The 15938-nt window shown below is 48.8% G+C and overlaps 1 protein-coding gene across 1 annotated transcript in view; it reads right to left on the minus strand.

Annotated features, from left to right (window-relative positions):
* The window catches only part of PLEKHA2 (pleckstrin homology domain containing A2), a 53967-nt gene extending 43019 nt beyond the window's left edge, over positions 1-10948 (minus strand). Inside the window, exon 1 of the mRNA XM_065899956.1 lies at positions 10726-10948. The gene's annotated coding sequence lies outside the window, so the exon portion shown is untranslated. The remainder of the gene's footprint in view (positions 1-10725) is intronic.
* Positions 10949-15938: the final 4990 nt, after the last annotated feature.

The raw sequence follows: 15938 nt of genomic DNA on the forward strand, positions 1-15938 counted from the left end.
CTGGGGCAGGGCCACACCCCTCAGCCCCAGGATCACTTCCTTCACTTTGCCATTTCCCAGAAGCCACTTGTAATCGAAGGAATGAGGGAGCAGAAGAAAGCCCAAACCTGAACACTTTCCTGATTGCAGAAGAGGGTCCGGCGATTTGAGACATTCCGCACCCTCAGACAGGCCTCCCCTCTCCTGGCTCCCTTCCGTCTGTCTGAAGAGCCAAAGGATAAGGCAGGAGCTCTGTTCTCCTCCCCAAGAGGAAAAGCACCCTCCAACAGGCAGCTACACCCCACCGGGACGCACAAGGCACTGCAGAAGTGCGACACGGTGCCCAAGGGTTAGAAAACCCCACGTGACAGTCAGAACTTCAAGGACAGACGCCACCCACCCCACCCACCCCTGGTCCTGCTTGGCTCCAACAAAGCAAAAATTCACTGTGACCCAAGCCCGCCATGGCCCTGAGCCTATGACTAAGCACAGCTGAGAGACGGCTGGCTTCGGGCCGTGCCCTGCACCATGACCCTGGGTGAGCCCCTGAGCTACCAAGATGCCACGCCCGCAGGCTTCCTGGCCAGGAGGAAAGTCCCACATGCAGAGACACACATTCCCACAAGACTAGGCGAATTCTAAGGATGTGGATGGTGGCGGGGCCTTGCGGTGCCGAGACGCTGCCCCAAGAAAAAAATACCCTGCTCACACACCAGGATGCCAGGAAATAGTGAATCCCTTGATTCCAGGTAAGGTCAGGCAGAATCCCAACGGGGCAGATGACTCAGTCAGGAGGGAGGCGGGTCAGGGGATCCCACGGCGACTCACTGGGCAATGATGGGAGACAAAAAGGAAAGCACGCAGGGAAACAGGACACAGATGAAACAGCACAGCTAGAAAGAAGTAAAATAGGAGGAGAGAAAAGGAGAAAAAGTGGAAAGAGGAGGTTTAGAAAGAGGGCAGAGGAGAACGAAGTAGCAGCACAGTGGGACAGGAGGACCCCGAGGGTGAGGGCCAGGGGGGAGACACCCCTGCACGCAGTGCATCACGTGGTCAGAGGTCCCTGTGGCCAGATCCCCAGCTTCTCTGTACCTCCCCAAACTAAGCCTCCATCCCAGCTCCCGTCTCACCACTGGCCAAAGTGAGTTCAGGAAAGGGAGAAAGATGGGTTCAAGCCAAGGGGTAGGGTCAAAAATGGGGAGGGAGAGGCCCAGCGCAGGTTGGGGAGGAAGCGGATCCCTCAGAAAGGATGCAGCTTCCCCCAGGGAAATCAGGGGAAATCAGGAGTCCCAGGCAGAAAGGCTGGGTCAGCCCTGCAGTGAGGGTGCACCCAACCCCCAAGAAAACTCAGCAAATTCCCCTGATGCCAGCGCAGCCACAGAGACAGACGTTCTGGGGGATTCAGCGCTGTCGCCACCCGGGACATCCCTAAGGGGAAGGGTATAAATTGCAGTGGATAACAAAGCCAACCGTCTCTGGGTGCAGCCAGTAAGCACAGCACCCACCCGACTTCACGCTGCCTTTCCAATGTCCCCTCTTCAGCCCAAGGGGCCTGTCTTTTTCTCAAGTCAGAGGCCAGAGAAGCCACTGTTTCCACAATCCTCCAACAGTCTACTCTTGTAGAGGGGGCTTCCCACTTGCATGGTGGGAGAGGACCCTCAGGGACCAAAAGGAAAGATGATAAAAAGAAGAAATCTGGTTACACATCTCCTGACTGTGGTTCTAGCCCAGAAAAAAAAAAGCTGCTGTGATGTCCTGAGAAGCAGCTGAGTCACAGGGCTCATCAGCATGTGGGAGGTGGGTGGGGGCAGGATGGGCGGCAGGAGCACCAAGCATCACACGGGAAGTGTGGTTAGAACGAACAAGCCCACCCACACAGAAGCGACAAACCCAAAGATGGCGCAGACACACAAACCTGAGGTCCCGAGCCCGGTCCTCTGACAGTGCATCCTCATCCCGTGGGTGCGTCCCTTGTCCCAGCAGCTGCTGGTACAGAGAGCCAGCCGCCACCGGCCCCCAATCCCCTCTCCCTGCTTCTTCAACCTGTCCCCCAGCATCGTCCAAGTCTCCGCTGGCTCCTCCCCTTTTTCCCAGAGAGGCTCCTCGGATGGGATTAACTCTGCCACCACCCCCCCAGCCCTGAAAACCAGGCAGGGAGGGGAGAAAAGGAAGTGCCAGCAACCGATCCATAAGGGGGAGGACACCCTGATGCACATACACATACTGTCTATCACCTCTTCGAAATGTCCCTTCCAACTTGCATGACACTCCTCGGTTATACAGTTCTAGCCTGTCTTTTAAACTTTAAAATCACTTGTTATCTTAAATTTCATTTTAACCGAGTTCCCCAGTGTAAAAATACTGGGGGGAGGGTGACACTGGGTGATGCGCCCCAGGAGTTGCCCCATGCCCACCCCCACCGTATCCTGGGTCCCTCAACTGGACAATGACTCTCGGCCCATCTCCTGGGGCAGCGTGCAAAGTGTTCTGGCTGTGTCAGAGCACCGGACAGTACTCTCTCAGGCCAGCCCCTCCACCTTCGCTCTAATTCCGTAACGAAACCACCCAGCGAGGAGCTCCTAGGCCATCACAACACACGGACAGGAAAGAGCACAGACTCTGTGCCCAGCAAGGGACCTCGGCCCACCGCACTCAGCACCCTGTCTTTCCAAAGCACGCCAATCTCCCCAGTGTTTTCCATTTCTAGTGCAAAATTCACAATATAACAATGCTAGCATTAAAAAAAAAAACACTCTAGGGTTTCCCTGGTGGCGCAGTGGTTGAAAGTCCACCTGCCGATGCAGGGGACACGGGTTCGTGCCCTGGTCCGGGAAGATCCCACATGCTGCGGAGCGGCTGGGCCCGTGAGCCATGGCCGCTAAGCCTGTGCGTCTGGAGCCTGTGCTCCGCAACGGGAGAGGCCACGGTAGTGAGAGGCCCGCGTACCACTAAAAAAAAAAAAAAAAAATCACTCTAGCCAACTGTTTTCACTTTTGCGTGCTTTTTCTTGCTTCTGTCCACATAATCAACCTTCTTAAAACTTTAAATTATACCGTAAACATGTTCCATGTTGCTACACAGTCTTTATAATCAGTGTTTTTAATGGTTGCATAACATCACTGGACTGGATTTACTATAATTTACTTAAACCATTTCTCCATGATTAGACAGTTAGATGATATCCAATTTTTCTAATGCTAAAATTCATCTTTTTATACTTTTTTCTTCTTTTACACATGGATACAGCATAAATTCCAAGTAGTAATAAGACTAGATCATAGGTTATGAACTTTTATAACTCTTGAGACTTACTACAAAATTGCTTTCTAAAAGTATTTCATCTGTTTACACTGCAGCCAGCAATATATTGTTACCATTGCTACAATCTTACATACATTGAATGTTCTCATTATTTTAAACTGTGGCTAGTTTAAACATATAATGACGTCCAGTGAGGCAGAACATTTTTTCATGTTTGTTTCCTGCTTCACATTCCTTCCTAGACTTTGTTAAATGCAAATCAAAATTATGTGTGGGGCTTCCCTGGTGGCGCAGTGGTTGAGAGTCCGCCTGCCGATGCAGGGGACGCGGGTTCGTGCCTCGGTCCGGGAAGATCCCACATGCCGCGGAGCGGCTGGGCCCGTGAGCCATGGCCGCTGAGCCTGCGCGTCCGGAGCCTGTGCTCCGTGACGGGAGAGGCCACAACAATGAGAGGCCCACGTACACCAAAAAAAAAAATTATGTGTGCACACAATCAATTTCTCTCTCTCTCTCCCTCTCCCTCCCTCCCTCTCTCCTTTTCTCTCTCTCTCTCACAAACACACACACCCCAAACAAAACCAAAACATAATCTCAATAATTCAAATAAGTAAATAATGTACCTTAATGAAAAGTAAAATAGAAAAGCGGCAAGTTTTACACCATCTAGATTTCCTTAGTACATAAGTTGCTAAGTATGTGCTGCAAATGAAAGTATGTTAAATATTTAATTGATAGTAAAAGTGAAACTTTCTTTTTTGGCCACGAGGCTTGCAGGATCTTAGCTCCACCACCAGGGAGGGATCAAACCCAGGCCCCCTGCAGTGGAAGCACAGAGTCCTAACCACAGGACCCCCAGGGAATTCCCAAAAGTGAAACTTTTAGAAAGAAAGGGACTTTGCATGGAGTTACCCATTGATCAGCGGCAGAAAATGGGTTAAATGTCAACTAACCCGAGATTCCTGGCCAACACTTGCCCGCTGACGAGATGAAGCTCATGAGAAAAGAATCAATGGCTGCCCACCATCGAATGAGATGAGGGCACAGGGCAACATCCCCGTCCCAAATATCTCCTCTACTGCCCATTCCAGTGCCTTAGCCTCCATGATTGGAGGAGATTCAAGCCAAGAATAAAATTCTCCCCTAGGAATTGAGACAACTGACATCTTTATCAGGCTCATTAATATACAAGAGACAACTTGGGACCAAGACCCTAAGAAAATAAAACATGTCCCAATGGGAGACTGAGGCATTAGCAGGGAAGAAAAGTAAGAAGGCTGTCTCCTGAAGACACTTCTTAGGGTTCTTATACACCCGGGACAGTAGTATGAAGCTTTCCGGAAAGCAATTTGGCGGTATGGAACTAGAGAGCTAAAAATGTTCCTATCCTTTGACCCAGAAATTCTACTTCTAGAATTCCATCCAAGTAAATAAACAAAGATGCAAATACAGATTAAAATAAAACGATGGCAACTGCAACAGAATTTATAATGACACAAAGTTGGAAACGCCCTGAATGTCCAAATGATTAGGGAATAATAAATAAATGATAGGACATTCACATAAGGAAATGTTGCACAATCTTTAAATAGCTATGTTTTCAAGTACTTTTAAATGAATTAGGGAAAAACTCCCCCAAAGTTTTTTAAAGATACAATATGATTTAGAATATGATCCCAGTCCTCTAAGTGTTATTTTTATATTTCTATATTTGGATAGAAAAAGACTGACATCCAGGCACCAAAATATTAGCAGTTATTATCTATGGGTCACAGGCGAATTTTATCTACATCTATATTTTTTTCCATATTTTCCAAATTTTCTACAGGAAATGTATGTTACTTTATTTAGCAGGAGGGAAAGCTATTTAACTCCACACACACCCCCATCCCCAGCGTACAAGTTTTGAAGCTGAGAATAAATTTCTCAATTCTCCGGAGTCCATAAACAAGCAAAACCTTGCCTAAATTATAGCGCTCTTGGGACTTCTTAGTGTTTCAAAGTCTTAAATCTAATAAAGCCATGTTCCACCCATCAGAATTGCCCAAAAAATAGGTACCTACCCAGAGGGCTTTGGCACCCTCCAATCTAGTTGGGTTTCTTACTTCCTACTGCAGCCTCCCCTAAGAGAAGCTCTTTCTTTCCTCTGTGGGTTTGGCTGCTTGCTCTCTGGTCTTCATAAGAGGAGCCCCTGTCCTGGGGGTCAACTGAAGATTCACACGCAAGTCAGTGCCTCTTTCCCTCTGCTGTCACAGAGCCTGGAGCACAGCACGCCCAGAAGCACGGATTCCGACAAAGACCCCCTCAGTGGAATTTTCCTTCTTGAAACTTGGGAGATGGGGCTGATGTCTTTAAGTTAAATGTCTAGATAGATGAATGAAAAGATGGATAAATAGGTTTTTTTTTTTTTTTAAAGAAAAGCTGAAGAGCTATTAAGTCATGAAAGCTCTGGCTTACTGTACTGGACGTCTTATGTGTAAGATCTCTAATGTGGCTTGAAGATACAGGAAAAAATAGAGTGAAATAAGGGAGATTCATCTGCCTGATCGTCCCGATACTTCTGAGGTAAATACAAACGAAAGAAAGTGGTAACAGAGATAAAGCCTTAAATGGTATTGGCCCCAGGATGAAATAATCCACTATAATCTCCGGTAGTTCAACTCAAAAAAAAATGAATCCATTTTTAAATTTGGTTATTTTTCTTTCATGTTACTTGGCGTTGGTAGGAAAGGGAATTTCAGGGATTTTGCTCCAGAAAAAAGTCAGGAAGGCGTTTCTTAACATAGGGGGGCGGGCAGGGATGCAGTGAAAACATCTGCTATCTTGTCATCCTCGAGGGTAGAAGCTGGGGACAGTAGCATCAGTGGTAAGTGAGAGGGATACCAACGGGAAATTGCTAAATTTCTACAGGAGAAAGTTAATCGGGAAATGACATCAGAGGTCTCAGAGAGGACCGTAATAAGCAGACAGGAACTGGGGTGTGGAGGTTAGAAAACGTATGGGCCATGCGAACAGAGAGTTCGCCTACGTTTCCATCTCCCACCTACATAAGGGTGCACCGCGGAGGGCCCACGAATGCCCAGGGCCCAGTAAAAACACAAGAATGACAACAACAAAACACAAGCGTGGCTATTTCAGAACACAGCTCTGAGACTGGGCCAAAGACTCTAACTTCCAAAATGTGGGAACATCTATTTCCTACCGTTATAACATCATTGCATTCTGAAGCTGTCATAAGAGCACATTCCAAATAGTCTGAGGCCGGAGAATAATGTGAGAGAGAAGAGAATGTACTGAGAACACATTCCCAGCGGAAGAGCAGGCTGAGGAATGCAGACATCCACAGGAATGGGGAGGGTAAGAGAAGGTGCCCGAAGTCCCCTGGACCCAAGAACTCTCAATGGAGGGCAAGAGACACTCGAGGAATTTTTTTAAGGGAAAAAAATACTGGGGAAATGGCAGGAACGACTGACTACTGATACCACTCCAACAAAGATGCCAAAAACAGCAAAATGTTTTAAACACTCCTGACCTCTCTGAACAGCAGCCTCATCTATGTTCAGAGAAAATGTGGTTGTTAGAGCTGGTACGAAACAAAGGCCTGCCCTTGACTCAAGGCTCCTGAGACCACCTCCCCCCAGAGAGTTCACCAGCACAGGGACCAGCCCCAGGGGTTATAAATAGCCTATAAAAACTGAGATCTCCCACTTTCAGAATCCAGTTACTAGGCTCTGCGATTCAGTTTCACCGTAGGCCTTCTTACTGGTAACAGCACAGCAGCTTCATCTTCCTTTAAAAGTTGGACCTTCTCACCCACTAAAACCTGGGCAGTAGAAGGAAAAGAAAGCATCCTTATTTCTCCTACGCACTAGCCTCTTGCAGAGTGCTGGGGGGAAAGTCTAAAGGGCCTAAGCCTGCCTGTCTAAAGGCACTGTGCTCCCGTCTCTGGATGTAGGGACGGAGGCGGAGCCAGGTGTGGCACAGAGCACGTGCAGGTGACAAGGATGGGTCTGAGAGCGTCTGACAAAACTCTTGCAAGAATGTGACCACTGAAGAGGGCGAGCTGATTTCAATGACCCACCGCTGTGCTGGAGTGAAGTGAAAGAGCATGGGTTTTAGAGTCAGACAGACTCTACTAAACTCTTCAGGGCCTATTTCCTCATTTGCAAAATGGAGAGAATCGCTGTACCTACTTCAAAGGCTGCTGTGTGCATTAAATGAAATAATGTGTGAAAAGTGCTTAAGAGGAGGCATGGCAAAGACTAAGCACTGTGTAACTGTTGTTGTGAAGATGTGTGCGTGTGTAGTGCCTAACAAGTAGTACATGACCCCCACCGCTAGGTAAAACAGGGCAGGCAGCTGCCAGGCCGTCTCCACGCCTCAAATATCAATAAGGAAATCCCACTGGGAAGGCAGTGACGCTGGAATCCCTCACAAGGAAAGGCATAAGCTGCCCTTACTCTTCCGTCTACTCCAAGAACCATCATATTTCTCGAAAATTCTCCAAAAGGTTAAAAAAAAAACAGTCCAAGAGATCCACCGACTCCATCTCGGCCAGGCCACCCTGAAAGTTAACAGAACCAGGCCTGCGATCAGACGCCAAGGAAGGGTCTCTGGAGCCACCTCCTGCTTGGCCCGTGGGAGAATCAGAGCAGCAGAGATCCGCTCCGCAAATGGATGGCCAAAAGAGAGTCCTAGCTGATGGGAGGGCGAGCCCTTGCCTTTGCACTTTAACCCCAGTGTTTCTCAGGGAGAAGGGAACCTCCCTTTTTATCTCAGCTGGCCGGGCAGAAAGGCAGCCCAAGGTTCGGAGTAAAGGTCAACGGGGCCTTCCAATTACTGTCCCACTACAGCAACCACAGACCTGTGCAGAACAGGAAGCAAGGGACCCCATCCCTCCCACCCCCCAGCTGCCCTATCTCCCTGCCCTGGCCAATTCCCTGGCTCAATGATGGGCTTATATCAGGCAGGGCTAGGATTCTGCTCTTGCCATAGACTGTCACACTATAATATTTGCTCTGCTTCCTTCCTTTCCAAAGCCTAACAGATTGGATTGCCGGAGTCCTCTCCAGCTCACTAAGACACGTGGAAAACTGAAAGTAAGGCAGCGGTGGGAAGAGGGAAGAGGCCGAGCAGTGCAACGCCCCAGCACCCAGATCATCTTTTCCAAGCTCCACGACCATCTCGGCCAAAATAACTACTTACTACAGTTTCAGGGAAACAGAAGAGATATTTACTGCACTGGGGCCACAGCAAGATCTAATTTGAGGCGTTCCAGCCTTTTAACAGGGGCATCACCCACCTGCCCACCTGCCCCATGAAGAAGACCGGAGATCAATGAAGCGCCAGCTGGATGCACATCCGGAGATCGAGGCCCTGCTGCTCCCGGCTCCCTAGTGATCCGGCACTTTCGGCAAATACCAGGCAAGCCAGCAGGAGGGCTGCTCGGAGGGGCGTGGCTGGCTGATGGGGCTGATGATTCTCCCTTCCCATTTTTGCAGAATCTCTCCATAAGTAGGCACCGACCAAAATCTGCATGTCTCCAGGATTTATTTTAACCTCGGGGGAAAACACCGAGCTGAATTACAGTTCAGCTCACTACGATGACACGACGGGATTTGCAGGCCCTACTTCCTTACACAGAAGAGAGAAGCAAGCACCAACGACAGGGAAAAAGAAGCACTGCAAACTCTCCACCAAAGGGCAGGTGGTTCCCCAATCCATACCTAGGTGATTACCCATCTGTGAAGTGAGCGAGGCTCCCATCAGTAGGAGTGCCATAGGCACTTTGTCAAAAGCCGGGCTTACAAGGAGGGCGAAGGATACTTAGGTCCAAAGGCAACACCCAAGGGAAGCCCTCATGAACCAGCTCAAACGAGCTTGAGGCACCACCACATTGCTCTCTTCTCTTCCATTTGGATAGGGGCAAACAATTCATGCCCTTGCAGTCACTCACTCATTCATTCAAGAAACGTTTACTTAGCACCTAGTAGATGTCACACACCAGGCTGGCCACAAAGTCTAGACTGCAAGCTATGGCAAAAGTCACCTGCGTTCAAGTGGCACACGATGGTGAAGGCTAATATATGAAAGGAGGAGAAGGCTTTTAAAGCTTCCTCTGGCTTCTCAAAGCATGCTGGATCTCTATTTTAGCAATCTGCATTGTGTCCTAGGCCCTAGTGTACCGCCTGTGTCCTCCATCAGATGGTAAGCTCCCTGAAGACAGAGGCTACATTTTGTTCATCACTGCCTTTCCTGTCTTAATTACCCTATAAATGTCAGCTGAATGCAACTGAAATAGAAAACAAACACTTCGATTCTTTCAAGATCTTTGGCTTTACTGTTTCTGAAGGCTTTGCCACCAAACAAAGAAAAATGATGAAGCTCCAGAAAGGAGGAAAAAGGGGATTGACTTAGATATATTAAGAAAACAGAAGTACAATTTTGGAACTTCAGCCCAAGTGCAACCACCACTCAGCGGACCGAGATGCCTCGCGGGTGTCACCGCTGGCGTCCCGGTAGAATGCCTGTCCCCTCCCCTTCTCTGCGGGTTACTCTCCTCTGAAAATCCCCATCTGGAGTCCTAAAGAAAGACGGGGCGGGTGGCGGGAGAAGGAGTTAGAAGGGGAAGATTCACCAAGTAGCAAGGAAACCTTACAGCGAGAGGCTGGGGGTTCAGGGCTGGCCTGGGGAGGAGATGGGTCCGCCCCCAGTGAGGTGGCCCTGCCGCGCCTCCTCTCACACTTTTCGTTCCTACAAGGCCTCTCTTTTCCCTTTCCTCTTTTTTTTTTTTTTTTTTTTTTTAATTCGATGAAATAGCAGTCTTCAGAACTGGAGCAGAAGAGGGAAGCGGGTAAGGTGAGGAAGAAGTTCGTGAGACAGACAGACAGACAGCTCCCCTCGAGTGCTTTCCCGACCTGACACCAAATCTGCATTTTAGGACAGTTTCCTTTAAGTCACCCCAGAGTCCGTAGTTCCAGAAGCCCGAGGGGCCCGGGCTGGACCCAGAGGGAAGGGAGGCATCTCCCTCGGGAGGCTTCTAGGCCTGCCACGGAATAAGGTAATAGGGGAAGAGAAGGATGAGTCTCCACGGCCCCATCCGTGCCCCCGGGGACTTGCCTGCACGTTCTCTGCTCGTCTCCCCTACCCGCTGCCCTGGCAGTCGTGGCCGAGCCGGGGCCCCAGCGCCAGAAACCGCGGAGAAGTTTCGCCGCTGCAAACGTGAGAAAACGCAGCTCCGCAGAACACCCGCCCCCACCCTGCCCGCGGCCCCACCCCGCAGCCCGACCCCTGGCGGCGGCGACCTTGGCCACCCCGGGCGCTCCCGAGGGCTGGAGGAGGGGCTGCCCTGAGGGCTCGCCGGGGGCCACCGGAGGCGGCCGCGGGACGGCGGCGACCTCCCCTCGGCCCGCAGGGGGGCGCTCCCCCCCCCCCCGCCCGCCCCTCGGCGCCGCGCCGCTCCCGGGCCAGCGCGGGCGCCCCACTTACCCCGCCGCGCAGGGCCGGGGCTCGGGCAGGGTGCGTGGGTTACATCGGGCTGGGAAGCGCCTCTGGGGCCCCGCGGGCCGTCGCTCTCGGGGGATGTCTGTCGCCGCCAAACTCTCCGGGTCTCTCGCGCCTCTCGCTCCTCTCCCCCTCCCCTCCTCCCTCCCTCCTTCTCTCTTGTCCTTCGGCTCTTTTTTCCGGGTTAATTACGTTTCGCATTAAAGCAAAACCCAGCCCCGGATGTGAGTACAATGCTCCGCCGAGCCCGCCGGGGGCGGAGAGGGGTGCCGGGGCGCCGCGGGCTGGGAGGGGGCGCGGCCGGGCGCGCGGGCTGCGCGGACTCGGCGGGGGCGGGGCGCCCGGAGGCGGCCCCAGAGGCTGCGCGCCGGGACCACCTCGGCCGCGCCGGGGGAGGCCCTGCTTCCGACGCAGGCCCCGGGCAGCAGGTGTCCGAGTGGGAAAGGGGCCCGGGGATGAGGGCATCCTAGAAACAGGGAGACGAGCCGGCCCGCGGGCTCACTCTTTACCCCGTTTATTCTTCCCAAAGCACCCACCTCCTCCCCCACCCCGCTCCAGCGACTTCAGCCTGGCCTTCCCGGGACCCGGAGCCTTCAGCCATCGGGGTTTAGGGTTAGCGTCGAAGGAAGCATCTCAGATTCTCCCGGGTTGTCATGCATGTGCCCTAGGAGCCCAGGGGGGTCGTAAGTTCTAACGGCTGTATAGGGACTTTTTCAGAGCGTGACGCAAAGACGCCTTTCCAGCCCTCGGAGCGGGAGGGAGCTCTGGGGGAAAATGGGAAACAGACAAGCAGCAGGTATTAAGTAATATTGCCAAGAGGAACCTAAGAGAACTGTCGGGTGCCGGTGCAGCCTCTGCGTTACCGCATTTGATCCACGCTGCAACCCTATGGGTATCAATCCCCTTCACGATGAGGAAACCGAGACTCAGAGACGTTAAGGAATTTGCCCTGGGTCCCACAGTTATCAATGGCTCGTCTGTCAGGTTCTGACACCGGCCTCGCACGTGAGGAGATAGATATTTCAATGTACATGCAGCCAGGCACATAACATTCGAAACACAGAAAACGTAGTGGATTGACCCTGGGATGGAGGACCGACCGGGACCTGCGATTCCTGGGGATTTTGGTGCAAATATAGTTGATAAGGTCGAGTCCTAGTTACAAGGCTTTGACGCAGGGGAGGGCCGAAGAAGACCCTTAAGGCTGGATGGGCGGGATTGCGGGAAAGGCTGGTCCACGTCCCAGTGTTGGAAGGGGAAAGGCAGACTGTTAAAAAGTCTCCAGGACCTGAGGCAGCAAAGCCTGGGGGAGGGGGGCCCCAGCCAGACGAGCCGGGAGGAAGGTAGGACCACGCTCAGCACACACCCCGAAAGCACCAGTGATGAAACCACACGTTTCCTCTTCCATTTTGATTGCCAAAGCAAAAATGAACCGACCTGCTCTCTCAGGTGTGAAAAAAGACTGTTTGCTTTAGAACATTTTGCTTTGAATGAGGAAGGAAAGGGGGACACAAGAAAAAAAGCATTTCCTTTGAAATAAATACATCAACGTCAAATTTTTTTTTTTTTTTTTCTATCTGCTCATGAAGATTTTTGCCACTCACATAAATTTCAGGCAGAGCATATACTCTGGAACCAGATGGCCTGGGTTTGAATCCCAGCTGTGGTGCTTATTAGCTTTGATCCCAGAGCAAGTGACAACCTTTCCGTGCCTTATTTTCTACATCTGGATGCCTACAAAGAGTGAATGAGTTAACATTTGTAGAGTGTTTGGATTACTGCCCAACGTGAAGTAGGTGCTATGTAAATGTTTTCGAATTGAAAAATTAGATTATGGTTTTCAGGGTGAAATGGAACAAAATTCCATCGAGTTCCCAGTAAATCCGACTGGAAGGGATGGTTTCCAGTATGAGCCATGAGGTAAAAAGTCTCAGATTCCATGGTATGGTACATATTAAACCCATAAAACTCTAGTCCCTGCGGGGCCTGCCTGAGTTACTCAATCACAGTCACAAATATTTCCTGAGCACTACTGTACTGGATGCCTGGGAGGCAAAGCTCGTCAAGAGGATGCAAGTGTTACTAGGAGGTTGACGCAGCCTTGTATCCCTCCTGGAAATGCCATGAAAATGGCACAGAGTGACAAAGTACTACCAACTTTTAGAGGAACAAGACATGTGTGTGTGCGCGCACACGCATATGTTTGGGAGGGGTCCTCGAGAAGGAAGTAGTGAATTTTGAAATGGGCCTGAGAAGATGGGGACAATTTGACTCCAGTGTTGGGCTGGGGTGGGGTTGGGGGGTCATCAGTGCCCTTTGGGTGATGCTTGTACTTCACTGGGATCCCCGTTTACTGCTAGCCAGGACCTTCACTGGGATCCCCGTAACGCTAGCCAGGACCTGGCCCCAGTTAGATTACAATTTCTTCTCTGACTCCTGTATTTCCACTGTTTCCTCAGAGGTCTCCTGCCACCCCCTCCCGTAGTGGCACAGAGTGTCAATTGAGTCTGAGCCCTGCTGTGGTCCTTTTGCCATCTCCGACACATTTTGAAAGTATTTACATTGACTGATTTTATGCATTCATTTTTTTCAGTGCAATAAACAGCCCAGATGTCTGAAAATGTGACTCCGCCTATTGGGAAAGGAATGTCAAAAAAGGCCTTTCACATCAGCTCTCTCAGTCCCCTGTTGTATCAGTGCAAGATGAGGTTCAACAATTTGCTGAAGGTTTTGCAGCTGGTTAGTGGCAGAGGTGTTTCTGGAACCCAGAATCTTCTAGTATTGATGTGGGAACCTTTCCATGAAGATGGAGACTACTGGTCCAGAACCTAAGAATTTAAACAGAGAGCCTTATACTCTATACCCATTTATGCACTTTTCTATTCATTTTCAGTGTTCACGGCTGGGTAACTAGATGCCCTAACGACCTTCAGTGGTGAGCCAGGGCACCCTCTGGGGAACAACATTGTGCTCTGTCCTTAGAGACACCCATTATGGAAGGTACCAGGCTGAAGCTGGGGCCATGTAGTTCCGTTGGGGAAAGTGTGGGACTGAAGAGGCCAAGGTCAGTGGTTGATCCTGGTTCAGGCCAGTTAATTTCGCACAAAGATGAATTGCTCCAAGGCCATCGCACTTCTAGTGCTAGCTGGTCATTTTATAAAGAGTTGTTGTTGGTTTCAATAGCAAAGTACCATCCATTTCTAGAAAGATTACTCAAACTACTATTGTTCTATTCAGTCCTATTCATTCAGCAAACAATGATCTGAACCTATTAACTATTTTTCCTCCCATATATCTTATACTTACTTATTTTCCAGGTGCTTACTAAATGTTAATTGCTTTACATGTATTGTCTCATTTAAATCTTACAACACTGGGAGTAAGGTACTACTATTTCCCCATTTTATAGATGAGATGACTAAAACATGGAGACCAAGCCTAGTTACAAGCCTGTGCAGTCTGACGCCAGAGCTGGCCCCCTCTTAACCACCAAGTTTGTGAAGGATTCAGGAAGACATAAAACAAGACTCTTTCCCTCCACATTTTCGATAACTATCATCATTTAGAATCTCCTTTCCTTTTCAGCTAGCAATTTCATGTCCAAAGATTTGTCCTACAGAAAGTCATCCGGAGGTATATATAGTATAGATGGAGTGTATGTTTATGTGTATATACGAAGTGTATATCTGGAATATATATACACATTTGCTGCAGCATAATAGTGAAATTTGGAAATCACTGTCATTCTCATCAGCAAGGGATTGAACAGGTAAATACCATTAATGCCATATAATCTTATACTATGCAGCTGTTAAAAAAGAATGAAAAATACTATATGAAATTTTTTCTATATGAAAAAATACTAAATAAGTAGGACTAAAAAAGGTACAAAGGTGCCTGTATAATACAATCCCATTTCTGTAAATAAAAACCGTACGTATGTATTACATGAAAAAAAGTCTAAAAGACTATATTCCAAGCTGTTAGGCACAGTTCTCTTAGGGCATGGGAAGAGGGACTGTAATGACGAATCTCACTTTCTAAGAGATGTATTTCTGTAACGTGTTATTTTTTGCAATAAGCCTGCATACATTTGCTTATCAAAGAAGAACAATAATGATTTAAAATTATAATGAAAAATTTTTAAGTTCTATGAGAAAGCATATTGCACCCCTCAAGAATCCCATCATTTAGTTGGGAGGGAATGTAACAAAAGGAAAGAAAAGCCAGAAACTAATACAAGCAGGGACAAGAGGAAAGAGAAAATTTTGTGGGAAAAAAACAACCAGCTGGGGTTGAGAGGTGCAGGAGAAAATGTATGAAGGAGATGGCACTTTGGAAGAACCTTGAAGGTGTAGATGGTGTAAAATGTGGAAGGTGGAGAGGAGCATGAGAATAAATGGGTTCCAGATAAAGTGACTGGTCCTGTGCAGCTGGAGCACGGTGGAAGCAGGGAGGATGAAGAAAGGATTTTCATGGGGAACAAAACAGGAAAGAAAGGTTGCTGGAGGGTCTATTGCTAAGCAAATGAGTTTTACTTTATTACTTTAGGCTTTAAGAGCCACTGGAGGTTTTTGAACAAGGAAGTGACACTATTAGAAGTAAATAAGCAGCAATTTCATAGTTCATGACTGCATGGTAACTGGTCTCTTAACACCAAACTGCCACCGGGATGTGACTCCTGACTCTGTTCCTAATTAGCTCTATAGCCATGGACCAGTTACTCTGCTTCTCTGTATTTCTATAAAATGGAGAAGGTGGTGATAACAGATAACTTATCTCATACCATTGTTGTTGAGACTGAGTTAATGTTTTTAGGGCACATGGTAATTGCTGAGAATGTCTGTTAAACTTTAGCAATCAGCTTCATACCTTTGAATTAAAATCTTTGCATTTCATTTTGAAACTTTTATTACAAAGAGCTAACATTACACGACAAATTATTAACTACTCTTTCTTCACACTTTCACAGGTTTATAGATTATTAATCCCATTTTACAGGTGGAAGACTTTAGGTTTTTAAGGAGAGATACAGTCTCAGAATCACATAGCAAGACATGAGTTGTGAGTCCTGGTTCAGTGGTCCCTGCCCAACACCCAGGGTTATCGCTTAGCTCCAATTCTCAGAGCCTTGAGAATAGGAAAAATAGAAGAACATTGGCAATTTCTGTTTATAGGGTAAGGGAAACTGCAGTAAG

The sequence above is a fragment of the Phocoena phocoena genome, chromosome 21 (assembly GCF_963924675.1).
Source record: "Phocoena phocoena chromosome 21, mPhoPho1.1, whole genome shotgun sequence".
Taxonomy (NCBI): Eukaryota; Metazoa; Chordata; class Mammalia; order Artiodactyla; family Phocoenidae; genus Phocoena; species Phocoena phocoena.